General features: G+C 38.3%; 1 long non-coding RNA gene across 2 annotated transcripts in view; it reads right to left on the bottom strand.

Moving 5' to 3' along the window:
* Positions 1-20,565, bottom strand: part of LOC144582780 (uncharacterized) — a 387,894-nt gene that overhangs the window by 104,838 nt on the left and 262,491 nt on the right. The gene's annotated exons all lie outside the window — the stretch shown is intronic.

Here is a 20,565-nt window from a genome sequence, read left to right on the forward strand (position 1 = left end):
GCTCACTGAGTGGGATTGTTGCAATGATGTAACTGGTATCCTATCTATAAAACACCTATAACAGAAACTGGCATATCAAATGCATATTCAGTGCTGATTCCTTATACCCTTTGCTTCTTTCTATCATCAGTTCTCCTCTGATTCTAGCCTTTTGGGATATTAACTTGAAGATTCTAGAAACCTGTTATTGCCATTGTTTATTTCCATTGTTTCCATTTTCTGTTGCTATAAAAGAATACCTGAGGGTGGGCAATTTATAAAGAAAAGAGGTTTATTTGGCTCTCAATTCTGTGGGCTGTACAAGAAGCATGGTGCCAACTCTGCTGCTGGTGAGACCTCAGGAAACTTTTACCCGTGACAGAAGACAGAGAGGAGCCATAGTATTACTTGGTGAAAGCGGGAGCAAGAGAGAGTGATAGAGGTCCCAGACTCTTTAATAACTACAACTTGGGTGACCTCATTACTCCGAACTTATTACCACTGAGAGAGCACTAAGCCATTCATGATCTAATAACCTCCCACTGGGCCTCACTTTCAACACTGGGGATCACATTTCAATATGAGATGCAGAGGGTGCAAACACCCAAGCTATACTCATATATCTCTTAAATATCATTTTACAAATTCAAACTATTTAACAGCATATCAAATTGCTTAAGTTAGAAAAAAATAGTGGAGACCTGGATCTCTGATGTTTATAGAGATGGGACACAGAATAAGAGAAATGATAATGGTAGTTTGTTTAGGCTGTTAGAGTACTGTTAATTGTTGTTCTTTTCTATTTGAGTATCTCATCATTAAAGAAAATATAAGTTTTAATCTCTATCATACAGTAGGAAAGCCAGGAAAAGAAACCTATATGTAAATACAAAGTGATTGAGATATATACAAGTAGATAATTTAGTGCTAAAGTGATAAAAATATTGTCATAAAGATGAAAAATGTGAGAGATTGTGGAATCAATTATGGGAACCTTTATAAGAGAAAGAGATTTGAGACAAATTTTAAAAGAAGGGAAGGATATTGTTGTGTGGTAAAGGGTAGTGACAATGTCATTCATAAGCCCTCATTGTTCTTAGGCTTGGAAAAGTCCAGTGCTGTGGCAAGAAAATCTTCAGTGCGTCAGAGGACAATTTGTGCTGGGCTGGTGTTGTATAAGCTAACCTCACTATAAAATGGGAAAATAGGAAAAGTTCACAGTATAATCATTTTATCAGATTTATTCTGGAAAAAAACAACCCTCTACTTTCTCTTCCTTGGTTTTAGTTCCCTATTGAGTCACGGTCTTATTCAAAAATTGCTTTATTTCCTTTTGATTTCACTTATTTGTCATTCCTCATATTTAACGTTATCTTATATAAATAGCAATTGCTGGCTATCAAATAAATGTGACAGTGTCCTCAGACATACTGATTTTTCTGTGGCTATGATTAATACTGAATGATTCACTGATATTAAAACTGGTAACCACTTATTTTTCCTTTGAGGAAAAAGCTAAGGAGGCAAAAGCAAAGTAGCAGTTACCCTTCAGTATCATTTCCCCAAGACCAATAGGCCAAATTCGTAGTTTAAATTGTGATACAAATGGTATTTTTCTTGGCTACTGTCTATTCCATTTCTGTATTCTTTTAGGGGAGAGTTCCCTGTTCTAACAGCCAATACAATCAACACCATTGTTCCACCCTGTCTTCTCCTCCATCAAAATCTATTACTCTATGTCCACTTCCTCTGTGGGTCCGCTCCATTAACGGCCAAGATTCAAGCTAAGGTGTCAAATCTAGTAATAAGATTTTATTTTATTGAAGGACATTTCATTTACTCCTAGTTTATTTGCATTTAGGAAATATTGATTGAACATTTAGAATGCATTGGAAACAAAACTGATTCCGGGGACAAATGATAAATTTTACATTTTCCCTGGTTTCAGTGAGCACATAATATTGTAGGAAGAAATATTCATAAATTGCTAAACTATATTATAATAAGAAGATCAATAGTAGTTATACACAAAATATTATGGGGACAGAGAAATAAATTTCCCAGTCTACATCATTTCAATATTCTCAGAGATGCATATAAGTGAATGTAAGTAGTTCTGATAGGTCAGTAGTTAGCAAACAATAAGTTGTTCACACAATGTAGGTGACCAGCTTATTAACCAATACAATGTTATTCTTACCAAAGAACATAGTTTTCAAATATATATTTTAAATATTTGTAAAAAATAGGTATTATTGGGACAATAATTGTTCTGTTCTTTTGCTCAAATCTGATCTCGTTAACTTTCAGAAACTCTTTCCTATTGGGTATTTGAATGTTTGAATGGTTAACATAGACAAAAATGGAAACTGACAGGTAGTCTGGTTAGAGTAACAAGCTTCCTTTGGACATTAGTATTTATCAACCAAGAGTATATAGCGATTTGGGATAAATCTCTGGTTAAAAAATTATTGAAGGAGTTTCTACATTTAAAAAATGATCATTTTAACAGTAAGAGAAAATACTCTGGATAAACTTTGAAAGTGAAAATCTACAAAATATTGTCACTCTGTCAGTGACATAGTCACTTTTTTTTAAGAAATCATAATGTTGAAAGCAAGTCCTATTCATTAACTCTATGATTTGTTCCCACCTTCTGACCTTACGAAACCACTGATTGAAATTCATTATCTGCTACATTGGGTTGTAATATTGAATGTCAGAGATTTTCTCTATTTTATTATCAACTATTTTGTTTTCTGATTTTTTAACTTATAAGAGTTTTGAAATTTCTCTTGTTTTAATAATCTAAGTGGCCAGATTACCAGGTTTCTTCATAGAGACTGGTAACTCAAAGGAAGCCCCCAAACCAACAAAATCTGAATCTACTATTTACCATTTAAGTTATTAAAATTTTAATACAAACAAAGGCAACAGAGACAACCAGATTAATTTTTTTACATCTTATAACTGTGCAGCTCTAAAAATAATGAGCTTACCTCGACAGAAATGATTCCCAAAGTATATTTTCTTCTCTGGTTAGCACAAAATCTACCAGATGCTTCCAAATTCTCTTTCTCTTTCTTTATTCATTTGGCATCAATTTGACAATCCCGTTATAAATTTTTTCTACTCTTCTCATCTCATAATACCCTGGCCACATGTAATTTTTGATAGCAAATTCTTCTTTCATTTTTCCTCACCTCCAAATTTATTTGGCAGGCATATATGATAGAGCTACGTCATTCTGAGGTTTTATAAAAGCATTAAACTCCCAATATCTGGCTTTAAAACTGAATACAATAAATATTTAAAACATATATTTTCACAATCTGTAATATGTATTTGTAATTAAAAAATTTAAAACTAGTATTTAAAATAGTAATGATTTCTAACTAATTATAATATGCATTGCTAGATTCTACTATTAATTATGATAGATTAAAAATCTCATTGTATTTTTGAGACAATTATCTAAAGAATGAATTATTCTATTTTGTTCCATTATTATAGTAAAATATGTCAAAACATTTGAAAAAGTCATCTTTACATTTTTTTGCTTTGGGGGATAAATGTATGTGGTCAGAAATATCACATTTAAACACACACACTTTTACTGAAGTCAACTTATTAGTATTTTCTGTATGAAATTTGAAGTTGTGTTAATTAAATCTTAGATTTGTCTATTTTAGGAGTTCTTAAGGATCTGATTTTGGATTTTGTTAATCTTTATTTTAACTACGTCACCTCTTACATGTGTGCATTATTACCATTCTTATACTTCAGGCTTAATCTGCTAGGCTTTTTCTAATTTTTTGAATGGGACACTTAATACACACACACACACACACACACACACATATTTAAATAAAGCTAATTTTTGCTAGTACATGGGATCATAGCAGTTGTCAAACTATACATTTATATTTATTTGGCAGGCATATATGTTAGAGCTACGTAATTCTGAGGTTTTATAAAAGCATTACACTCCCAATATCTGGCTTTAAAACTGAATACAATATTTAAATATTTGAAACATATATTTTCACAATCCGTAATATGTATTTGTAATTAAAAATTTTAAAACTAGCATTTATAATAGTAATGAGGTAAAGCCACAGGAGAGGAAGCACCAAGAGCAAGAGGCGAAGCTGTCAGAGGGCCTGTGCCTGACCTCACCTTTCCACCTGCAGGTCTGACCAAGCTCCTTTGTGTTTCAGAGGGTCCTCCGCAGAAGGGCAGCTGAATGGACTCCAACGCAGCCTTAACCTGCAGCCTTTGTGCCCATCATAGCTCACTACATCAAAGGTCATTATCCTAAACTGCTACTCTTCAGTGATCCTGCAAGTCACTAGCCATCTAGACCTTTCTCCTGGATCTTCTACCTGTCCAGACCTCTAGATACAGCCAGGATTTGGGTGAGACATATCGCATAATCCAACAAAATCAGTGATAAAGAAAAAATTAACATTTCATGAAATATTTTTTAAAATAGAATTAATACTGGGACAAGAGCCAAGATGGCTGACTGTATGCTGCCAAGAATAGCTTCTCCAACCTATTGAGAGACCAGACCATCAAGAAGATTGCCACAGTCCAAGCAGATTTTCAGAAGGAGAGCATTGGGAGTAAATAGAGGAAGGCCACAGATCCTGGGCTGAAGCAGGAAGAGGCTGGGAACTCTGCACAAGGTAGCTGAGTGCCAGGATGTGCTTCTTGCTCTGGGTAGCTCCTAGGGAAAGTGTGAGTCAAATAGGCCTGAGTGGCCAAATATTACCACAGACCTCTGGACTCCTAGCTGAAGAGAAACTGATGACCACCATGGACATTTGAGCTGGCAGAGAGAGCTGCTTAGAGAGTTGGCAGGGACAGGACTCTCAGGGGTGCAGAGCCTAAATGGTTTGACGTAGAAATGGCAGCAGTGGCACGTGGCTTGGGATACCCATACCCCAAGGCTCACCATGCTCCTCCAGGTGGCTTGGGCCTTTGTTGAATATTAGACATGGGTAGAACATGACTGTCTTGCTCATGCAATGGGGATGGTCTGATCTGAGAGCCTTCTGTCTGCTGGCCTCTCCCAGCAGTGCTGTCTCAGATCTCCAGCTGTGGCACTTCCCAGTGGCCACTGCCGTAACATCTTCACCAGCAGATACGACCAAATCATCAGAGTGCTTCTGCAAATGGGCCTCTCCCAGCATGTACCTGCTGAAAGCACCTTACACTGATTCACTAGTATGCTTTTGCTCACAGCCTTCTTGTACCACTTCACTGGTGATTGAAAGCATGGACCCCACTGCCACTTACTCAATGAAGTACTTTTGCTGGCACCCCACCTTAAGAGGGTTGTTGCCAGTGGACTGGGAATACCTCAGCCACTCCAGTGAAACAGGATCCTTGAGAGCCCCGAGAACAAAGCTGTGGGCCTGGTCCCAGTCCCCCAGGGTTAGAACATGTAACCTAAGAGTGCTGATCTGAGACTTGGCCCCCTGTGGAAATTATCCAGAAATTAATCCAATCAGCCGAACCCAATTTATACCACAGTCAAATGCACAAGGCCATCGCAGACTATAAGACCAATAATCCCCATCCAAAAGATAGCAACTTGAAAGATCATAGGATCATTAGCCCACACACATGAGAATGAGCCAGTACAAGAACTCTGGCAACTTAAAAAACCAGAGTGTCTTCTTACCTCTAAATGATTGTACTACTCCCCCAGGAATAGTTCTCAACCACACTGAAATGACAGACAGAACATTCAGAATCTGTATGGAAATGAAGATCATCAAGATTCAGGAGAAACTTAAAACTCAATCTAAGAAACCTAAGGAAGCCGGGAAAAAATACAAGAGCTGAAAGACAAAATAGCCGTTTTTCAGAAAGAACCTAAACTGATCTGATAGAGCCGAAAACTCACTAAAAACATTCATAATACAATCATAAGTATAAAAAGCATAATAGACCAAGCTGAGGAAAGAATCTCAGAACTCAAAGACTAGTTATTTGATTCAACTCAGACCAAAATAAAAAAAAGCATTTAAAAAAAATGAAAAAAACCTTCAAGGAATATGAGATTATGTAAAGAGACACTACAACTCTTTGGCATTTCTGAAAGAGGAGAGGGAGCAAGCCATTTGGAAAACATTTGAGGATACTGTTCGAGAGAATTTCCCCAACCTTGCTAGAGAGGCCAATATTCAAAGAGAAGAAATTCAGCAAAGCTCTGGGAGGTACTATACAAAATGACCATTCCCAAGACAAACGGTCATCAGATTCTTTTTTTTTTTTACTAATTTAAAAAGCAAACTCATATTTATTTAACTTATATTGTTATTCATTTGTCTTTGGAAAGTCTGATTTTTTTATTGCATTTTAGGTTTAGGGGTACATGTGCAGAACATGCAAGATAGTTGCATAGGTACACACATGGCAGTGTGTTTTGCTGCCTTCCTCCCCTTCACACACATTTGGCATTTCTCCCCAGGCTATCCCTCCCCAGCTCCACCCCCCGCTGTCCCTCCCCTATTCCCCCCAATAGACCCCAGTGTGTAGTACTCCCTTCCCTGTGTCCATGTGTTCTCATTGTTCCTCACCCACCTATGAGTGAGAATATACAGTATTTCATTTTCTGTTCTTATGTCAGTTTGCTGAGAATGATGTTCGCCAGATTCATCCATGTCCCTACAAAGGACACAAACTCATCATTTTTGATTGCTGCATAATATTCCATGGTGTATATGTGCCACATTTTCCCAGTCCAGTCTATCATCGATGGGCATTTGGGTTGGTTCCAGGTCTTTGCTATTGTAAACAGTGCTGCAATAAACATTCGTGTGCATGTGTCCTTATAGTAGAACGATTTATAGTCCTTTGGATATATACCCGGTAATGAGATTGTTGGGTCAAATGGAATTTCTATTTCTAAGTCCTTGACGAATCACCACACTGTCTTCCACAATGGTTGAATTAATTTACACTCCCAGCAACAGTGTAAAAGTGTTCCTTTTTCTCCACATCCTCTCCAGCATCTGTTGTCTCCAGATTTTTTAATGATCGCCATTCTAACTGGCGTGAGACGGTATCTCAATGTAGTTTTGATTTGCATCTCTCTAATGACCAGTGATGATGAGCATTTTGGTCATCAGATTCTTAAAGATCACTGTGTAAGAAAAAATATTTAAGGTAGCTAGAGAGACAGGGAAGGTCTCTAAAAAGGGAACCTCATTAGGCTAAGAGTGGACTTTTTAGCAGACAGCCTAAAAGCCAGAAGATGATAAGTGCCTATGTTCAGCATTCTGAAAGAAAATAAATTTCTCTCAAGAATTTTACATACAGCCAAAATAAGCTTCATAAGTGAAGACAAAATAAAAGAGTTTTCAGAGAAGCAAATGCTAACAGAATTTGTTACCACCAGACCTACTTTAGAAAAGGTCCTTAAGGGGATGGTAAACATGGAAACAAGAGACTGTAGCCAACCATGACAAAAATACAATTCAGTATGTATACCATTGACACTATGAAGCAAGCACATAATGAAGTCTATGTAACAACCAGCTTACAATATAATGACAGTATAATGACAGTTTATACTGTACATATCAGTATAAACCTTGAACATAAATGGAATAAATAGCCCATTTGAAAGACACAGAGTGGCACATTGGATAAAGAAGCAAGACCTAATAGTATGCTATCTTCAAGATACCCATCTCACATGCAATGATACCCATAGGCTCAAAGCCGTAGGCTAAAAAAAGAGCAGGGTTCCTATCCTTATTTCATACAAAACAGACTTTAAACCAACAATACTTTTTTTATTGAATAAAGGGTTCAATTTAACAAGAAGACTTAACTATTCTATATGTATACGTACCCAAGACTGAAACACCCATATTCATAAAACCAGTTTCTAGAGACCTATGAATACATTTAGATAACCACATAATAATAGTGGAAGACTTAAATGCCCTACTAACAGTGTTAGATAGATCAATGAGGAGAAGAGCTAACCAAGGGAGGTGGAATCTAAATTGAACATTTGACCAAAATGATTAAACAAACATGTACAGAATTCTCCAAACAAAACCAGAATATCCATTATTCTCATCTGCACATGGTACATACTCTAAAATTGACCACATGCTTGGCCATAAAGCAATTCTCAGCAAACTCAAAATATCAAAATCATACCAAAAGTACTTTTGGATCACAATGTAATTAAAATAGAAATCAATACAAATAAAATCTCTCAAATCTACACAATTACATAGAAATTAAACAATCTGCTCCTGAATGACTTTTGAGTAAACAATGAAATTAAGGCAGAAATCAAGAAATTTTTGAAAAATAATAAAGATACAATATACCAGAATCTCTGGGGCATAGCCATAGCAGTATTAAGGGGAAAGTTCATAGCATTAAACATTCCCATGAAAAAGTTAGAAAGATCACAAGTTAACAATCTAACATCACACCTAGGGGAACTATGAAAATGAGAGCAAACCAACCACTAAAGTAGAAGAGGAAAGTAAATAACCAGAATCAGAGCTACACTGAACAAAATGGAGGCATAAAAACCATTCAAAAGCTAAATGAAACCAAAAGTGTGTTCTTCAAAAGAATAAATAAAATTGATATACCACTACCTAGACTAATAAAGAGAAAAAGAAGACTGAAATGAACAGAGTCAGAAATGATAAAGTGGACATTATCACTGACTCCACAGAAAATTAAAAAAAAAAATTCCCAGATACTATTATAAATACCTCCATGCACACAAACTAGAAAACGTGGAAGAAATAAATGAATTCCTGGAAACATACAATTTCCCAAGATTAGACCAGGAATAAGCTGAATCCCTAAACAGACAAATAATGAGTTCTAAAATTGAATAAGTAATAAGAAGTCTACCAACCAGAAAAAGCCCTGAACCAGATGAATTTGCAGCTGAATTCCACTAGATGTATAAAGAAGAGCCAGTAACAATACTACTAAAACTACTCCCATAAATAGAGGGAAAAGGACTCCTCCTTAACTAATTATATGAGGTCAGCATCATTGTTATATCAAAACCTAGCACAGGTACAATGAAGAAAAATGTAGGCCAATATTTTTGAAGAACATAGATGTAAGAATCCTCAACAAAATACTAGCAAACCGGATCTGACAGCACATCAAAATACTAATCCCATGATTAAGTAGGCTTTATTTCTCAGTAGAAAGGTTGGTTCCATATACAAAAATCAGTAAATAAGATTCATTACATAAGCAGAGCTAAAACCAAAAGCTACATAATAATCTCAATAGACACAGAAAAGTCTTCTGATAAAATTCAAAATCCCCTCATGTTAGAAACCCTAGAAACTAAATATCAAAGGAATATACCTCAAAATAATAAGAGCCATTTATGACAAACCCACAGCACACCTCATACTGAATGGGCAAAGGCTCAAAACATTCCCATTGAGAACCAGAATAAGTCTAGAATGCCCACTCTCAGCACTCCTACTAAACACAGTTTTGGAAGACCTAGCCAGAGCAATCAGACAAGAGAAGAAATACAAGGAAACCAATAGAAAGACAGGAAGTCAACTGTCTGTATTTCCAGATGATATGATTTTACTCCCAAAGAACTTCATAGTGTCTGCTGAAAGGCTCTTCTACCTAATAAACAACTTCAGCAACATTTCAGAACACAAAATAGATTATGAAAATTGGAAACATTTCTATGAACCAGTAACACTCAAACTGAGAGAAAAAAATCAAGTACACATTCTCATTTACAATAGCTACAATAAAAAAAAAAAAAGAATCAAATACCTGGAAATACAAGTCTCCAGGGAGGTGAAAGATCTCTACAATGTGAATTACAAAGCACTACTGAAAGGAATCAGACACAACACAAACATATTAAAAAAAATTCCATGCTCATGGATTAGAAGAATCAATATTGTTAAAATGGCCATATGGTCCAAAGCAATTTACAGATTTAATGCTATTCCTATCATACTACCAACCACCACAGATTTAGAAAACTTTATTCCACAATTCATGGGGAACCAAAATGAGCCTGCATAGCTAAAGAATTTCCAGGTAAAAAGGACAAAGCCAGAGATAGAACACTACTTGTATGAGTCCATTCTCACATTGCTGCAAAGAAATACCCGAGACTGAGTAATTTATAAACAACAAGAGATTTAACTGGCTCATGGTTCCACATGTGATGCTGGCATTTACTCAGCTTTTGAAGTGGCCTCAGGAAACTTACAATCAAGGCAGAAGGTAAAGGGGAAGCAGACACATAACATGGCCAGAGCAGAAGCAAGAGAGAGATGGAGGAGGGAGGTGCTACACACTTTTAAACAACCGGATCTCCCAAGAACTTACTGTCATGAGCACAACACCAAGAGAATGATGCTAAACCATTCATGAAAACAAAACAAAACGAAACAAAAAACACTCCCATGATCTAATAACCTCCCATCAGGCCCTAGTTTCAACACTGGAGGCTACATTCAGCAAGAGATTTTGGCAGGGGCACAGATCCAAACCATATCACTACCTGACTTCAAACCATATCATAGGCTTCAATAACCAAAACAGCATGGTACTGGTACAAACAACACATAGACGAAGGGAACTGGTTAGAGAACCCAAAAATAAAGGCACACACCTATAACCATCTAACCTTCAACAAAGTTGATAATAAGCAATGGGGAGAGGACTCCCTATTCAATAAATGGTGCTGAAATAACTGGTTAGACATATGTAGAAGATTGAAAGTGGACCCCTTCTTTCACCATATATAAAAATCAACTCAAGATGGATTAAAGACTTAAATATATAAAACCTAAAACTATAAACATGCTATAACAAAACCTACGAAATACTATTCTGGACATAGGCTCTGGCAAAGATGTCATGAAAAAAGACTCCAAAAGCAACAAAAACAAAAATTTACAAGTGAGACTTAATTGAACGAAAGCATTTCTGCACAGAAAAAGAAACTCAGTAAAGTAAAATGACAGCCACAGAATGAGAGAAAATATTTGCACGGTATTTGAATTGAAAATATTTGCATTCAAAAGAGGTCTAATATCCAGAATCTATAAAAAACTTAGACTTTTGGAAGATGGTGCTGTAGAAGCAACTCAGGATTGCAGCTCTCAGTGAAGGCGCAGAGGGTGAGTGCACTCCACATTTTCATATGGATCTTTGTTGCCCACAGAACGGGGAAATTCCCAGGTGTAGGAGAGACACGGGACGCCAGTGCAGCTGTTCCGGCTGGTGCCACCATTTCGGCTGGTGCCGCAGCGCAGCAGCACTCTGCACAAAACACACTGGTCTGGGTGCCCTGTTAAACCAGCAATTTGAGATTTGGGAGGGCAGATCAGCATATTCATCTGATTAAACGGGACTTGGACAGTGAGCCAGGCCAGGAGATTCCCGGGAAGTGATGTGTGAGCCGGTGCAGTGGGTCACTGCATGGGAAAGCATACAGATCCTGGTGTCCTTTCAGGGGCGACTGAAACACCTGGGAGAGAGTCAATCGTTCAACTTAAAGAAAAAAAACAAAAGGGCTCTGAGGCTGGGAGCCTGGTGATCAGGCTCGGCGGGTCCCACCCCCACAGAGACAAACAACATGGCAATTTGAAATGCTCGGGGTTGAGAGTTTCATGGCAGGCACAGCTGAACCCACGACGGTGCAGCTCGGTGGGGGAGGGGTGTCCGCCATTACTGAGACATTCCGCCCCTACTGAGGTACTCTCCAATTGCTGACGCAGCCTGCTGTTGCTGAGGCAACCCGCCATAAAAGAGAGAGTCCGCCAATACAGAGGCGGGCCACCATCACCACAGCAGTTCTAACCACACCCTTATAAGCAGGACTACAGGGAATTACACTTGGCAGCAGGGCAGAGCCCACGGCAACAGGGCAAAGCCCACGACAGCAGGGCAGAGCACACGACAGCAGGGCAAAGCTCACGGCAACAGGGCAGAGCCCACGGCAGCAGGGCAGAGCCCGTGGCAACAGGGTGGACCCCACAGCAGCAGGGCAGAGCCTGAGCAGGCAAATAGTAACTAAACTGCCTCCTAGCTGGGCAGGACAGTGCAATGGATACTCATAAAGAAAGCCCTAACTCCATGAAACAGAGCATCTGAGGAAAAAGAGGGGTTTTATGAGTTCTGCTGCAGCAGACTTAAACGTGCCTGCCTAGCAGCCCTGAATGAACAATGGAGCTCACAGCTCAGCACTTGAGCTCCTATAAAGTACAGACTGTCTCCTCAAGCAGCTCCCTGACCCCCATATACCCAAAGAGTCACCTCAACAAGGACTGATCAGACTGACATTTGGCAGGCATCATTCTAGGACAAAGATAGCAGAAGAAGAAACTGGTAGCATCCCTCACTGTTCTGCAGCTGCTACAGGTCTACCCCAGGCAAGCAGGGCCTGGAGTGGACTTCAGCAGTCCTACAGCAGAGGGGCTAGACTGTTAGAAGGAAAACTAAGAAAGAGAAATAACTTCATCAGCAACAATCTGGGCGTCGACTCAGAGACCCAATCGAAAAGTCAGCAACTACACAGACGACAGGTGGATAAATCCACAAAGATGGGAAGAAACCAGCACAAAAAGGAGGAAAACACCCGAAACCAGAACACCTCACCTCCTACAAAGGACCAAAACTCCTCACCAGCAAGGGAACAAAGCTGGACAGAGAATCAATGTGATAAAATGATGGAATCAGACCTCAGAATGTGGGTAATGAGAAACATTTGTGAGCTAAAAGAACATGTTCTAAATCAATGCAAAGAAACTAAGAACCTTGAAAAAAGATTTGAGGAAATGATAACAAGAATGGACAACTTAGAGAGGCATATGAATGAACTGAAGAAGCTGAAAAACGCAACACGAGAACTTCGTGAAGCATGCACAGGTTTCAACAGCCAAATTGACCAAGCAGAAGAAAGGATATCAGAAGTCGAAGATCAACTCAATGAAATAAAATGAGAAGCCAAAATTTGATAAAAAAGTGCAAAAAGGAATGAACAAAGTCTCCAAGAAATGTGGGACTATGTGAAGAAACCTAATCTACGTTTGATAGGTGTACCTGAATGTGACGAAAAGAATGAATTCAAGCTGGAAAATACTCTTCAGGATATTATCCAGGAAAATTTCCCCCACCTAGCAAAGCAGGCCAATATCCAAGTCCAGGAAATACAGAGAACATCACAAAGATATTCCGCAAGAAGAGCAACCCAAGGCACATAATCGTCAGATTCACCATGGTTGAAATGAAGGAGAAAATGCTAAGGGCAACCAGAGAGAAAGGCTGGGTGACCCACAAAGCGAAGCCCAACAGACTCACAGTAGATTTCTCGGCAGAAACTCTACAAGCCAGAAGAGAGGGGGGGCCAATATTCAACATCCTTAAAGAAAAGAACTTTCAACCCAGAATTTCATATCCAGCCAAAGTGAGCTTCATAAGTGAAGGAAAAATAAAATCCTTTGTGAACAAGTGAGTACTCAGAGATTTTGTCACCACCAGGCCTGCTTTACAAGAGCTCCTGAAAGAGGGACTACACATAGAAAGGGACAACCAGTACCAGCCATTTGAAAAATACGCTAAATGCTAAAGAGCATCAACAAAATGAAGAATCTGCTTCAACGAATGGGCAAAACAGCTAGCTAGCATCAAAATGGCAGGTTCAAATTCACACATAACAATATTAACCCTAAATGTAAATGGGTTAAATGCACGAATCAATAGACACTGACTGGCAAATTGGATAAAAATCCAAAACCCATCAGTGTGCTGTATCCAGGAAACCCATCTCACATGCAAGGATACACAAAGGCTCAAAATAAAGAAATGGAGGAAGATTTACCAAGCAAATGGAGAGCAAACAAAAAGCAGGAGTTGCAATTCTCATCTCTGATAAAATAGACTTTAAAGCAAAAAAGATCAAGAGAGACAAAGAAGGACATTACATAATGGTAAAAGGATCGATACAATAAGAGCTAATGATCCTAAATATATATGGACCCAATATAGGAGCACAGATATATAAGGCAAGTTCTTAATGACTTACAAAGATACTTAGACTCCCACACAATAATAATGGGAGACTTTACCACTCCACTGTCAATATTAGACAGAAAATTAACAAGGATATCCAGGGCTTGAACTCAGACCTGGAACAAGCAAACCTGATAGACATCTACAGAACTCTCCACCCCAAATCCACAGAATATACATTCTTCTCAGCACCACATCACACCTACTCTAAAATTGACCACATAATTGAAAGTAAAGCACTCTCAGCAAATGCAAAACAACTGAAATCATAACAGACTCTCAGACCATAATGCAATCAAGTTAGAACTCAGAATTCAGAAACTAACTCAGAACCGAACAGCTTCATGAAAACTGAACAACTGGCTCTTGAATGTTGATTGGATAAACCATGAAATGAAGGCAGAAATACAGAAGTTCTTCGAAACCAACGAGAATGAAGACACAACATACCAGAATTTCTGAGACACATTTAAAGCAGTCTCTAGAGGAAAATATATAGCATTAAGTGTCCACATGAGAAGAGTGGAAAGATCCAAAATTGACACCCTATCATCAAAATTGAAAGAGCTAGAGGAGCAAGATCAAAAAAACTCAAAACCTAGCAGAAGATAAGAAATAACTAAGATCAGAGCAGAACTGAGGGAGATAGAGACACGAAAAACCCTTCAAAAAATTAATAAATCCAAGAGCTGGTTTTTTGAAAAGATCAACAAAATAGACAGACCACTAGTCAGACTGATAAAAAAGAAAAGAGAGAACGACCAAATAGATGCAATAAAAAATGATAAAGAGGAAATCACCACAGATTCCACAGAAATTCAAACCATCATCAGAGAATATTACAAACAACTCTATGCACATAAACTAGTAAACCTGGAAGAAATGGATAAATTCCTGGACTCCTGTGTCCTCCCAAGCCTAAACCAGGAGGAAGCTGAAACTATGAATAGACCAATAACAAGGTCAGAAGTCGAGGCAGCAATTAAGAGCCTATCACACAAAAAAAGCCCAGGTCCAGACAGGTTCACAGCCGAATTCTACCAGACACACAAAGAGGAGCTGGTACCATTCCTTCTGAAACTATTCCAAATAATCCAGAAAGAGGGAATCCTTCCTAATTCATTTTATGAGACCAACATCATCCTAATACCAAAACCTGGCAGAGATTCAACAAGAAAAGAATACTTCAGGCCAATATCCACAATGAACATAGATGCAAAAATCTTCAATAAAATATTGGCAAGCCGATTGTAACAGCACATCAAAAAGCTTATCCATCATGATCAAATAGAATTCATCCCAGGGATGCAAGGCTGGTTCAACATACGCAAGTCTATAAATGTAATTCACCACATAAACAGAATAAAAAAAAAAAAACACATGATTATCTCAATTGACGCAGAGAAGGCCTTTGATAAAATTCAACGGCCCTTTATGCTAAAAACCCTCAATAAACTCGGTATCGATGGAATGTATCTCAAAATAATAAAAGTTGTTTATGACAAACCAACAGCCAATATCATACTGAATGGGCAAAAACTGGAAGCATTCCCTTTGAAATCCGGCACTAGACAAGGATGCCCTCTCCCACCACTCCTATTCAATATAGTACTGGAAGTTCTAGCCAGAGCAATGAGGCAAGAAAAAGAAATAAAGGGTATTTAAATAGGAAAGGAGGAAGCCAAATTGTCTCTATTTGCAGATGACATGATAGTATATCTAGAAGACCCCATCACCTCAGCCCCAAAACTCCTGAAACTGATAAGCAACTTCAGCAAAGTCTCAGGATATAAAATCAATATGCAAAAATCACAAGCATTCCTATACACCAATAACAGACTTAAAGAGAGCCAAATCAAGAATGAACTGCCATTCACAGTTGCTACAAAGAGAATAAAATACCTAGGAATACAACTTACAAGGAATGTAAGGGACCTCTTCAAGGAAAATTACAAACCACTGATGAATGAAATAAGAGAAGACACAAACAGATGGAGAAACATTCCATGCTCATGGTTAGGAAGAACCAATATTGTGAAAATGGCTACACTACCCAAAGTAATTTACAGAGTCAATGCTATCCCCATCAAGCTACCATTGACTTTCTTCACAGAACTGGAAAAAACCACCATGAACTTCATATGGAACAAAAAAGAGCCCGCATAGCCAAGTCAATTCTAAGCAAAAAGAACACAGCAGGAGGCATCACATTACTGGACTTCAAACTATGCTACAAGGCTACAGTAATCAAAACAGCATGGTAATGGTACCAAAACAGAGATATAGACCAATGGAACAGAATAGAGGCCTCGGAGGCAACACAACATATCTACAACCATACAATCTTTGATAAACCTGAAAAAAACAAGCAATGGGGAAAGGACTCCCTGTTTAATAAATGGTGTTGGGAAAACTAGCTAGCCATGTGCAGAAAGCAGAAACTGGGCCCCTTCTTGACACCTTACACTAAAATTAACTCCAGATGGATTAAAGGCTTAAACATAAGACCTGGCACCATAAAAACCCTAGAAGAAAATCTAGGCAAAACCATTCAGGACATAGGAGTAGGCAAGGACTTCATGACTAAAACACCAAAAGCATTGGCAACAAAAGCTAAAATAGACAAATGGGACCTAATCAAACTCCACAGCTTCTGCACAGCAAAAGAAACAGTCACTAGAGTGAATCGGCAACCAAAAGAATGGGAAAAAATTTTTGCAGTTTACCCATCTGACGAAGGGCTGATATCCAGAATTTACAAAGAACTAAAACAGATTTACAAGAAAAAAACAAACAAGCCCATCCAAAAATGGGCAAGGGATATGAACAGACACTACAAAAGAAGACATACATGAGGCCAACAAACATGAAAAATGCTCATCATCACTGGTCATCAGAGAAATGCAAATCAAAACCACATTGAGATACCATCTCATGCCAGTTAGAATGGCGATCATTAAAAAATCTGGAGACAACAGATGCTGGAGAGGATGTGGAGAAATAGGAACACTTTTACACTGCTGGTGGGAGTGTAAATTAGTTCAACCATTGTGGAAGACAGTGTGGCGATTCCTCAAGGCCTTAGAAATAGAAATTCCATTTGACCCAGCAATCCCATTACTGGGTATATATCCATTACTGGGTATATATCCAAAGGAGTATATATCTACTATAAGGACACATGCACATGAATGTTCATTGCAGCACTGTTTACAATAGCAAAGACCTGGAACCAACCCAAATGCCCATCGATGATAGACTGGGCTGGGAAAATGTGGCACATATACACCATGGAATATTATACAGCAATCAAAAATGATGAGTTTGTGTCCTTTGTAGGGACATGGATGAATCTAGAGAACATCACTCTCAGCTAACTGACACAAGAACAGAAAATGAAACACCACATATTCTCACTCATAGGTGGGTGATGAACAATGAGAACACATGGACACAGGGGAGGGGAGTACAACACACGGGGGTCTATTGGGGGGAATAGGGGAGAGATGGGAGGAGCTGGGGAGGGATAGCCTGGGGAGAAATGCCAAATGTGGGTGAAGGGGAGGAAGGCAGCAAAACACACTGCCATGTGTGTACCTATGCAACTATCTTGCATGTTCTGCACATGTGCCCCAAAACCTAAAACACAATAAAAAAAAGAAGCATCTGTATTCTAAGTGAGTTTGTCTCCAAGGCCTACTAGTTCTATAGAAGAAACATGATTGAGAACAAACAAGTCTGTGATCCTGTCTCAAATAAATACTCTGAGCAGTAGACTTGGACTCCCAGGAGGGTAATTAGTAGTCTCATTAAGAATGTTCAGAGATATGGTAAACTCATTCATCAAATTTAAAGAAGTATACTCTGATAGACTAGGCACCACAGTTGGAGTCTCCAGGAGAGAGAATTATTTAAAGAGAATATTGAATGCTTGTAACACAAAGAAATGATAAATGTTCAAGGTGATGTATGTACTAATTACCTTGATTTGATTGTAATGCTTTGTATATGTGTATTAAAATGTCACTCAGCAAAAAACAAAAACAAACAAACAAACAAAAACTTAAACACATTTACAAGCAAAAAAAAACACCCCATTTAAAAAATGAATAAAGGACATGAGGAGACACTTCTCAAAAGAAGATATACAAGTGACCAACAAGCATATGAAAAAATGTTCAATGTCACTAATCATTACATAAATGCAAATCAAAACCACAATGCACTACCACCTCACAACTGTCAGAATGAGTATAAGTAAAAACAAAACAAAACAAAACAAAACAAAACAAACAAACAAACAAAAAAACCAGATGCTGGCAAGGTTCTGGAGAAAACCCAGTGCTTAAACAGTCTTAGTGGGAATGCAAATTAGTTCAGTTACTGTGGAAAGTTTGGATTTCTCAAAGAACTTAAAACAGAATTACCATTCAACCCACCAATTACATTACTGGGTATATACCCAGAGAAATATAAATTATTCTACCATAAAGACACATGAGTATGTATGTTCATTGCAGCATTATTCACAATAGCAAACACATAGAATCAACCTAGATGACCATAATCTAGGTTAGACTAGATTAAAATAATAATAATAATAATAAATAATGCTGGGCTCGATTTTTAAAAAGTAGTACATATACAGCCTGACCTCCTACATAGCCATAAAGAAGAACAAGATCATGTTCTTTACAACAACATGGATGCAGATGAAGACCATTATCCTGAGGAAAATTACATAGGAACAGAAAACCAAATACCACATATTCTCACTACAAGTGTGAGCTAAACACTGGATACATAGGTATACAAAGAGCAGAACAATAGACAGTAGGGCCTACTTGAAGGTTGAGAGTGGGAGAAGGGTGAGGACTGAAAAACTACCTTTTGGGTATTATGCTCATTACCTGGCTGATGAAATAATCTGTATATCAAATCTCTACAACATGCTAGTTATCCATGTTACAAATCTGCACATGTACCCCCTTAACCTAAGTAGAAGTTGGAAGGAAAAACAGAAATGCAAAGAATTCGTATCAACAATTAAAAAATATTAAATTAAAAGTCTAATTTTGCTTTGCTTCTTTTAAGACCCTGCAGCAGGAACAGTTACATCCAATCAACCTAGAGTTCTCAGTTCTAGGTTACCTGTCAGGTGAGTTTATGAGAGTGGACAATGGCATACAAAACAGATTATGCAACAGAAGGCAAAATACACAGTCATCTGTTTTCATTATAGAGCATTTTTAATCAACTCCTTTCTACTTGGTTTAAAATATGAGAGGATAGTTTGAGAAGAGTAGGTAGCAGCCACAATTTTTCTTTTGGCTCAGCATTGCACTGATTTCAGATTTCCTTCCGAGGCCAATTCATTCTGATTGTTCAGTGCCTTTGCAGGCAGTACCTTAAAATTCTTACTTCCTAGCCATTGCCATTTTAATTCCCCAAGCACGGGACACATCTGGTCCCCAAAAGGCAGGGTTATGGTCCAGCACCAGTCACTTCACTAGTGCTCCTGCACCTCCCACGTTCGTAAGTCTACGTTGTCAGAGTGAGCCCAGTCGGTACAGGACAAGACACATTGACAGCAGAGCTGCCTCCCCTGGGGAACAAATGCCTATCTGGCTCCCTAACATATCTGGTTCTGAAAGATTCTGAGAGAGACCAGGAAAGCCCATGGCTGATATTAAAGAGCCACTGCTGTCTCTGGTCAGGCACTGTGGTGTCCACTGGTATAGTGAACATGCCAGCAACAAGAGGAAGACCACAGGAACCAAAGGACAATTTGGGGTGGTTTAGACCCTCAAACAGGAAAGATGCAGCTTCCTATTTTACTTCCATTTAATTGCACTGTACTGGTTCATAAAAAACCCTGAAATATTCATCTATCATTAATATTAACCTTGTGTCCATTACTACAAAAAGAACTAATGCTTATATATGACATTTGCACTGTGTGAGGCATTATTGTTAATGCATACTAACTTGTTGGAATGATATGATTTTCCTTTTTTTATTTATTGTAGTTTAGATTCTAGGGTACATGTGCAGAACAGGCAGGATTGTTGCATAGGTACATACATGGCAAGATGGTTTGCTGCCTCTATCCCCTCATCACCTACATCTGGCATTTCTCACCACGTTATCCCTCTTTGACCTCCCCACCTACCCTTTCTGTCCCTCCCTTGGCCCCTCACAACAGACCCCAGTGTGTGATGCTCCCCTTTCCTGTGTCCACATGTTTTTATTGTTCATCACCCACCTATGAGTGAGAACATGCGGTATTTGTTTTTCTGTTCTTGTATCAGTTTGCTGAGAATGATGGCTTCCAGATTCATCCATGTCCCTACAAAGGACACAAACTCATCAGTTTTTATGGCTGCATAGTATTCCATGTTGTATATGTGCCACATATTCCTTGTTGAGTCTATTGTCGATGGGAATTTGGGTTGGTTCCAGGTCTTTGTTATTGTAAACAGTGCCATTATGAACATACGTGTGCATGTG

Source organism: Callithrix jacchus, chromosome 5, assembly GCF_049354715.1.
Source record: "Callithrix jacchus isolate 240 chromosome 5, calJac240_pri, whole genome shotgun sequence".
Taxonomy (NCBI): domain Eukaryota; kingdom Metazoa; phylum Chordata; class Mammalia; order Primates; family Cebidae; genus Callithrix; species Callithrix jacchus.